Below are 9,852 nucleotides of genomic sequence, written 5' to 3' on the forward strand. Positions count from 1 at the left end.
AACACCACAAAGACTACATTAGGGGCTACATATAAGAAAATCACTTTTGATGATTATGCTCAGCTGTTAGAGGATGAACAAACTAAGTTGCAAACAATGGGGATTCTCAAGTCTTCAAAGTCTAAGGCATTGGTGGCTAATAATGAGGGTTGTCAAAATTTAGATGGTCAAAGTTAAAACAAAGGAAAGGGCAAAAAGAAGAAGTGGAAGAAAAACAAACAAGAGGATACAAAAAAGTCAACACCAACATCAAACCAACAAGGCAATTCTTCCTCAAATACCAACAAAAAGGGAAACACTAATCATGAGAAGAAAAAATGTGCCTATTGTAAGAAGATGGGTCATGATGAACATCAGTGTTATAAAAAAAAATTTGATGGGTTGAAGAACATCATGAAGAAACACAATGTTCCACTACCTAATGCTTATAAGGAGAAAGGATCTTCATCTTCAAATTCTAAGGGCAACATGCATGCTTTACTCACAAACACTATTAGTCAGGGAGAATGGATCATTGATTTAGGTGCCATACATCATATGGGTGCGTCAAAGAAAGATTTTTCTTCCATGACACATTCTAAGGTACCACACATCTTTGTAGGTGATGATACTAAGGTGGAAGTTGAAGGTAAAGGTGAAGTTGAGATGAACAACGGAGTGTTCAAAGATGTTCCTAATCTTACCTCCAACCTTCTTTTAGTCTACCAAATTGTTACTCAGATATCTTTGTGATAGATTTAATTAAATTAATTGTAGAGAGATAGAGAGAGAGATTATTTTTCTTCTTTTTAAAACATATTCTCTCCCCATACTTTTCTCTCTCCCTGTACTACCTCTCTCTACATACTAAAACTTCTAGAGAGAAGTTCAAGTTTGGATTGCTTTCTCTCACGAATTTCTCTCTCTCTCTCCACATACTAAATATACTCTCTATCTACGTACTCAAAATTTTAAACCTAATCCTAACCTGAACTTGATTGCAAGAACCTGAACTCCTATATTTTCAAGAAAATAAAATGGTAGTCATAATGTAGGGAAATCAAATGATTGATGAATCTTCAAGGCATGGAGAGATGTAATTACTTGTTTGAGGATGAAAAGCTGGGGCATATTGATCATCAATAAGAAGACGTATGTTCACTTACTCATTACAATTCATTCAATAGATAAGATTTCTAAACAGGTGATGGCAGTAGTCAAAACCTTTACAACAACATAGAATCTTCAAGGGATTGTGTGGGTTGTCAAAAAGTCTTCTTCAAGAGTTCCAATTTTAGTAGCAATGACTTCTTAATTCTAGATAGACCTCTCGTATCTACACCCATTTGGTGTCTAAATGCATTTGGAAGACCTCTCTAGAACATTAGGATATTAGACAAAATAATGCAAGATAACTATTTGACTAGATATCTCAGCTCAATGTCAGTAGATGCAAATTGTGAATCAACAACCTCTATTATCCATATGAACATTCTTATGTAGATATGGAAGGATCATCAGACCTGCATTTGATGAAGCATATGGTAAAAGACATGCCTATGATTGTACAAATACATACACATTAATTGCCTGAAAGAATAGGAAACAACATGTGAATTGTTCGACAAAATGTCTGCGATGGATCTTGTTTCACTAGATGGAGAAGAATGGTAATATATATGGAAGTGTATAGTGAATACACACAAATGTTTCATCATAAATAACTTGCTCAAATTTTTTGATGGAATACTTTAAAGTGAAAGACCATATCATAATCCTTGACAAAATGAAGAATACTTTAAAGGCATCTTGTCTCATGAATACTATGCAGGTTGACTATGAACTATACTGACATAATCTTCATCACTTGCATGATCAAGAGCTTTGGGATAGATTCTAAAATGTATAGTAAGAAGACCCCTATTAGATATCACCCTTGTCAATGCATATGTCCATGTCTTAAGGCATGGGAGGTTTTAAAAGAATGTAGTCCTATAGAGACTATAGTGAAAGTGTTGAGGAAATAGTAGGAAGACAAACTTGAGCTCGCTAGGTCACGACTTTACATGTCTCATTAAATGCAATGGGAAGTCAAATAGTTGATAAAGCTACATTGGAAGACTTCAATAAAACAGATATAAATGGAGAAAAAAATGAAGTAATGAACCATTTTCCTAATGCAACATTGAGTCAGGCATTGAGTATCCATAGCTTGGTAGGTAGTGGGAGAAGAAGTAGCATATCATTTTTAGTAGAAAGGCTTTTGATAAATGATAACGCCAATTTAGAAGATGATAGTGTGGAGAAAGATGTTGAGAAAATTGTGTGGGAGCATGGGTTTATTAAATTATGGAATCAAGCCCTGTTGTCTGGGATATCATATTGCCTTTTATCATGTGGCATGATTTTGGTTAATAAAATTGTTCTATCTAGTTATAGTTTTGATGCTAGAATTTCCCTAATGTTTTATTAGGATCTTGTTGGTGTGGAAATTGTTATTACACTAAGCTCCTTACAACTAAACCACTCACTTGGAAACTTGTTAAAGTCTGGCTTCCTATCACTATTTTTTTTTTGGGATGTTTGTCACAAGCATTTTTAGTTTGAAGTACATAAATGTTGCCATGGTGATAATTTTGAAGAATGTTACAAATATTATAACAACTGTGGGAGAGGTTTATATTTTCAAGAAAAAGAATAACAACAAAGTTTGGACTTCCCTCTTCTTGATGATTATATTTTCCGTTTGTGGAGGCATTACAAATCTTTCCTTTCATGTAGTGGGCTATATGTAACAAATTTTGAATTGTTTGCTCACAAATTCATACTCACTTACAATATGGAGGCTCATGGATGTAGCAAAACAAGTCACAAAATATGGAAACTTGAATAAGTTTTCTATGGTTCTTCTCAATAATTCCTTATCATTTCTCTTGGGACTTATAAGTACTTATTTTCAATGAGTGACAATACCTTTATGAAGTGCCAATTGTAGAGAAATTCATCAAACAAGTTGTCATTTCTTGAAGTCATTGCTCTTGACATCAGCACAATGAGTTTTTTTGACTACTTGTAAACTTGTGAGGCATTTTCTACATAGCCAACATGGATCTTTTTGGTTAGCAATAGGTAATTACATTTCAAAACCTCATCATCTTGTAAGAAAGTTTAGAAAGTGGACCATAGGAATTCTTATGATAAGATAAATGAAGGATATGATGATGATAATGATGCAGCCAATGAGAACCTTCCTAAACAAGTAGGTTGTTGGCAGATTTTTGCTTGTATTGAGAGAAGATGCAATGCATAACTTATCATAAGTAAATTCCTTTATCTTTTGCTCAATCTATGTGTCCTTAATGTTATAAATTTTGTAAAAGTGACTTATGTCACTTATTGTAATTGGAGTTAGGATCTAAAGTTTTTATTGATATGAGTTAGAGTTAGAGTCAGTTTTCAAATGCGTGCCAAATTCCAAACTCTAAATTTTTGAGTGGTTATGAACCCAAAAAGTTAGTTAAGCTAGATTGGCTATAAATTTTTGAATATCATTGTAATAAGGGAATTTTTGGCCTTGGAGATAGGGAACACTTATATTTTGATAACAAGACAATTTTTGGAAAGTGTGTACAATTGTTGTTCTTGTAATCAATCATTTTTTTTTATGTTCTTGGTGGAAAGAAATAAAAAGGAAACACATTTTGAGTTCTCTTTCTACATATCTGAAAGTTGAAATGTTGATTCTTTCTAATAGGTGTTTTCATGGTATTGTGTAAATGTTCATCAATTATTGAAACAACATTGTGCTAATAGTAGCCTTCAAGCATAGATCTTAATTTTTGTTATCAATAGTTTATGTTAATTTAAGAAAGTTGTGAAGTCATGTGGTGTATTTTTCATCATGAGCTTTCTCATCTTTTAAAATTTTATTTCATCTTTATTGAATTTTTTTAATCTAATGAGCGAGCTGCCCCTCTAAATGTAGAGGAAGGCCAAATATCAAGGGCCTATCCAACTATTAGAGAAATTGATTTGCCACACACTCCATTGGGTTAAATTATATATTTTCTAAGTGAAAAATTTGTTTACCAATAAAAATGACTCACTATGGAGGTGGAAATAAAGTTGAATTTCTTCCAAATTTAGTGGTAGTGAAAAGCATTAAGGATGACTCTATGATCACAATAGGTGAAGCCAATCATGATTCAAGGCTTTACACTTTCTCCTCCTTTTTTCCAAAATCAAGTACACAAGTCTTGTTATTACATTCAAATGCAAAAAGAAAATTGTGGCATGAGAGATTTGAACATCTCAACTACATATATCTTTAGCAACTTAACATCAAGAAAATGGTTAATGGTCTACCTCAAGTCTAGTTTTCAGAAGGTGTTTGTTCAGGTTGCTCACTTGGAAAACATCTAGAAAAATTGTATGAAAAGGGGAAGTCTTGGAGAGCACAATGTGTTCTTGAATTGGTTCATAATGATGTGGCAAGACCATTTCTAGTGTCATCATTTGGCAAGTCTCGCTATGCACTCACCTTCATAGATGACTACTCTCACTTTACTTGGGTTTTATTCATGGCTCATAAGAGTGAAGTGTTTGAAAAATTTCTTAGCTTCAAGGCTCAAGTGGAAAAACAATCAAGGAAAGCCATCAAAGTTCTTCGAATAGATAATGGGGGGGAGTATGTGAACACAAGACTAATAGAGCTTTGCACTCAAGAGGGAATTGATCTTTATCATTCACTACCATATATGCCACATCAAAATGGTGTTGTTGAAAGGAAAAATAGAATTCTCAAAGAGATGACCACTTGCATGCTACTAAACAAGTCTCTTGATCAAGTCTTTTGGGTTGAAGCAATGAATTGTGCTAAGTACATATAGAATAGGAGTCCTCACAAAGCTTTGGATGGTATAACTCCTTTTGAAGCATGGACTGGCAAGAAACCTATGGTTAAGCACTTTAGAGTCTTTTGTTGTCCAACATGGGCTAGAATTCCTCCACAAAAATGTAAGGCATTAGAAGCTCAAAGCAAACCTTGCATCTTTGTTGGATATGAAAACTCACATAAAACCTAAAAGTTGATGGATCTAGAGAAACATGATATATTCTATGAGAGGAGTGTACATTTTGAAGATAGTTGTCCAAGCTTTACTTCTTCAACTCCTTCTTCCTCCTTTATTGAAGAGAGTGATAGTGAAAAAGATGACTTGGAAGATGTTCATCCTTGACCAACATAGAGGCATTAGTCAATAGAGCTTGAGGATACTCCTACTACATCTTCTTCCAATATACCTAGATGGGCTAAGAAGACATTGGATTTGGCAGGACCATTGACAGGGAATCCTTCTAATAATAGGAGGACAAGATCACAACACAACTCACTCCCACATGCTTATATTGTAGTTGCTTTAGATCCACAATCATTTAAAGAAGCATCATGTATTCTAGAATGGGATAGAGCAATGGAGGATGAATATAATTCTCTTATGAGAAATGATACATAGGACTTAGTCTCTCTTCCCAAGGGAAGAAAATTGGTTTGATGTAGGTGGATCTATTAGATCAAATTCACAATAGATGGAAGTTTTGATAAACATAAGGCTCAACTTGTTACAAAAGGTTTCTCTTAGGTACCTAACATTAATTACACTATGACCTTTGAACTAGTGGCAAAAATGAATTCCATTTGTTTGACACTAGCTATAGCAGTAGCTCATCAATGGGTTCATCAAATGGATGTGAAAAGCACATTCTTGAATGGGGATCTTCATGAGGAGATATATATGGAGTAGCCATAGGAGTTTATATAGGATGCTACCTTGGTTTGAAAATTAAAGAAATCTATCTATGGACTGAAAAAAGCTCCCAGAGCTTGGTATGCCAAGATGGATTCTCTACTTCTCTCCAAAGGGTTCACTAGATATCATTCTGATCCAAATATTTACATTCTTTAGAGGGATGATTCACATTTTCTTCTTGTGCTTTATGTTGATGACTTGATCATTATAGGGAGCACAACATCCATTATTAATAGTGTCAAGGCTACTTTGTAGGACAAGTTTTTGATGATAGACTTGGGTCTACTATTGATCTTAGATTAGTTTTGACAATTGAGTGTCAACACACTTAAGTCATTTACTAAGTTCATGCCAAACTAGTAATGCAAGCCGAGTATGATATGTATATACAAGATTGTGCTAAGTCACTCAAGTGCCAAGTAGACAATAAATGTTGAGTGATTCAGGTACTGATCAAATAGTAGATGCCAAGCAGTTCAGGTGCTGAGTCAAAAACAAAGTTACAGTATGTGCTGAGCATCAGTAACTTCAAGTGTTGAGCATTATAGATTGGACATATTTGTTTGTAAATGCACAAACAACTATGTAAACCATTTTTCAGCTCACCTAAGAATAGAATACTATCTTTTGAAGATAAGGATGAATTTGTATGCAGATTCCCTATGCAATTACATGTAGCCAATTAGAAAAAGGGAAGGATTAAGCATAAAAAATGATGAATCTTAGCTGTAGATTCATACCTAACCTTAAGTCTTCTTGTCTTCTTAAGGAGGATGAAACCCTAAACTTTATAATGAGCATGTAAGGAATTGAAGGAGGAGAATAGTGAAGTTTATATGCGAGAACAGAGCATTCATGGAGACTTGGAAGTTATAGAGAGTGAATTATAGAGTCAATTTGAGAAGAACAAAGGATAGAGGATACAACATTGACATACTAGAGAAGATCAAGAAGGAAATTGTACAAATTTGATCTTTAATCAGGTTACTAGAGCCAATCACAAGACCTATGCTGAAACATCCTAATAGGTGATTTTAGTTAAATCTCCTAGGCAGAGTAGTCCTAACAGACTATTGTAAATCCTTTAATAGGGTAACATTTCAAGTGGATTTTTTGAAGTCCTTTAGCCAGGCACACTTCTAATAGGGTGTTGAAATCCTCTAACAAGGTGGGACTTAATAGTCCTTGTAAGCCTTTAATAGGGCACATGGTCAAACCATTGTAACCTTAATTAGATACACTTTATTGCTATAGTAGTGAAGAATTGTGGTGTCATCCCCACCCTAGTTTTACCTTTTCTTTGGAGGGTTTCTAGGTAATGATATCAGGTGTCAAATGTGTGATTGCTTATGTTTTTACATGTTTTAGATGTATGTGCTTTACATGTTATTTCAAGTTAATCTATTGAATGCATGAGATGGAAGAGTGGTGAAAAGTTTTATGGGTTCATCTTTTAAGTACTGATTCATCCCCCTCTTAGTAGTTTACCTTTCCTACTTGTAATTCCAAAAATTGGTATCAGAGCCTAGTTCTCAAAAGAAGAAGTTTTGCAGCTTAGAGGAAAGATCTTGAGATAGAAGTCTACAAGTTGGGAAAGACCATTGAGAACTAGAAGATTAAAATATATCTCATACTACATCAACTGAATGAAGCCAAAGATGCTTTGAAGAGTTCCTTGAAAAGAAGGAAAGAGATTGCTATAGCAGAAAATGACACACAATACAAGGAGATTGACACCAAAAAGCTATTTGTAGATGGTAACTCCAATAAATTTGATGCAACAATTGTAGATCTAATGGAAAAGAATAGAGCACAAGCTGAAGAGATCAAAAATCTCAAGTTGGAGCAAGAATCACAAGCTATACAACTGTTTGAGGTGACTGAACAAAAGAAGAAAGCTATAGAAGAAAAGGCCATTATTGAAGAAGACAGAAGAATTTTGGCAAACATATTAGAAGAAAAGTCAATAGAGCTATCCAGGATCTCAAACATGCAATTGGATACCTTAAGGAAAATGATGAATGCTCATCATGAGTTGAATGTCAAGGACATTGAAATAACTACTTTGAAGTCGTAGAATGAACAACTACAAAATGACCTGAAAAGTGAAAAAGAATTTTTTGAAAGTTTCAACAAGCCAAATGAAGCTGTCAAGTACTTTGAGCAACTACTGAAATCCCCTAGATCTAGTAGAGATACATCAGGATTGGGCTACACAAGCACTGAAGAAGGAGAATCATCCAAAACTACTGAGAAAAGGAACAATAAAGGTAAGAACTCCAAACCTACTTGTCATAGTTGTGGTAAGAAAGGACATACAACTAATATGTGTAGAAGAAAGAATATAAATCAGAATGCTAAGCCTGAGAACATGACTCATTACCACAAGTGCAATAAACAAGGTCATCAGGCACATGAATGTAGGACCAAAACCATGCATGCACCAAAATTTGAAGGACATTGCTACAATTATTAGAAGTATGGACATAGAGCCTTTGAATACATATCCAAGTCCACATGGTCATTAAGTAAGCTAACAAAGGTAAGAAGTTATGAAAACTCCTATAACTAAGATTGCAATACAAGATATAGTTGGAACTATTATTAGGAATATGGACATGTACCTAAAAATTGTATTAGGACTCACTTTAGTGGTAAATACAAGAGATGGTTGAGTCAAACCACATGTTTCAGCTATCACAAGACTAGTCACATCAGTAAGCATTGTCCAACTAGGTCCAAGGCACCAAGTTGTGAATTTGATAAAGGTAAAGGCAAGGAAGATGTTGAACATATTAGGAATGAGATGAACAAGACATGGAAGAAGAAAGATGCTGGAAGTATATCAAATGGAGAAGGGATCACTTCACCCAATGGGTCAAGTGGTCACACTTCATCAAATTAAGCAAATAAGAGGTATGTGGGATTGATACTTAAAAGTGTTGCATTATACATCAGTTCAAAAAGAAATTAGCACTGAAATATTACATTAGCAAGAATTAAGATGCAAGAAGTTGTCGAAAATTCAAAGTTAAATCTTCAAGTTTTCATGTTGTTTCTAAGCATGAAAAGTCTTCTATGAATGTCGAGTGAAAAACTAGTTAATCTGAAGTTGTTAGTCAAAAATAGTTAGAGCCGAGTTTGTAGTAGTTTCTGAGTGAAGGAAATCTCTATAGATGTTGAATGGAACAGTAATCATGTTGATGTCAAGTTTACAACTGTACAAGTACCAAGCATTAAATGCTGAGTTTTGAAGGGTATAAGGTTGATTTTCACCTTTTTTTATCATTATGAATTCAAGTGAGAACAACCAGAGAAAAGAGGCAATTCACAATCTAGTTTGAAGCATTTGCAAAGATCCTAGTGATGATCCAAGTCCAGTTCACCAAATTTTTGAGGTATTCTTCATAAGCCGAATTGCGTAGTTTAAAATTTGTAAAACACTAGTTTGAAAAAATCACTTCCAGTTCAAAGAATGTAAAGGAGAAAGAAGTTTTTGATGTCCAATTAGTCAACAATGAAGTCAAACAACCAAATTTCAAAGCCATCCTAGACATTTCCTATAAAAATGACCCTTCAGGTGCATTATCCATGATTCTACCCAAGGTCATAATGGTCCAAGATGAGGGAAAATGCTACAACTACAAAGTAGGAGTATAGGTGACATGGAAATAAGGCAAGCTTATGATAAGGTATACAAAAATGGTGTTTTTATGGAAGAATCTAAGATTGTGGATAGAAAGCGTTTGACCAGTGCCCTGGACTTTCTCACGATTTTCAAAACATAATGAATAAAAATAGTGTTAAGAAGGATACATGATGGATGTCTATGGTTGGAAGGAGGACCAATAAAGATTTCAAAGGTAATTTTTCATAGAGTGACTAGTTATCCAACCCTAGATTGGCCAAAGACCCTAGAAGCGACTCAAAGGAGGGAATTGAGAAGAGCACGGGTAAAAAATAGAATAAGCGTGGAATGAAAATAGATACCATCACTAACCCACTACTTGATTTGCTATTAGGGTTATTTCTCATAAATTTTATTAGTCAAGTAGGTTAAATAGTG

General features: G+C 34.3%; 1 pseudogene; it reads left to right on the forward strand.

The window, feature by feature from the left end:
- The first annotated feature begins 2,062 nt into the window (after positions 1-2,062).
- On the forward strand, positions 2,063-2,946 carry LOC149556845 (GDP-mannose transporter GONST1 pseudogene; annotated as a pseudogene).
- The last annotated feature ends 6,906 nt before the right edge of the window (positions 2,947-9,852 follow it).

The sequence above is a fragment of the Cupressus sempervirens genome, chromosome 5, assembly GCF_028749045.1.
Source record: "Cupressus sempervirens isolate cs-2001-9-10 chromosome 5, ASM2874904v1, whole genome shotgun sequence".
Classification (NCBI taxonomy): domain Eukaryota; kingdom Viridiplantae; phylum Streptophyta; class Pinopsida; order Cupressales; family Cupressaceae; genus Cupressus; species Cupressus sempervirens.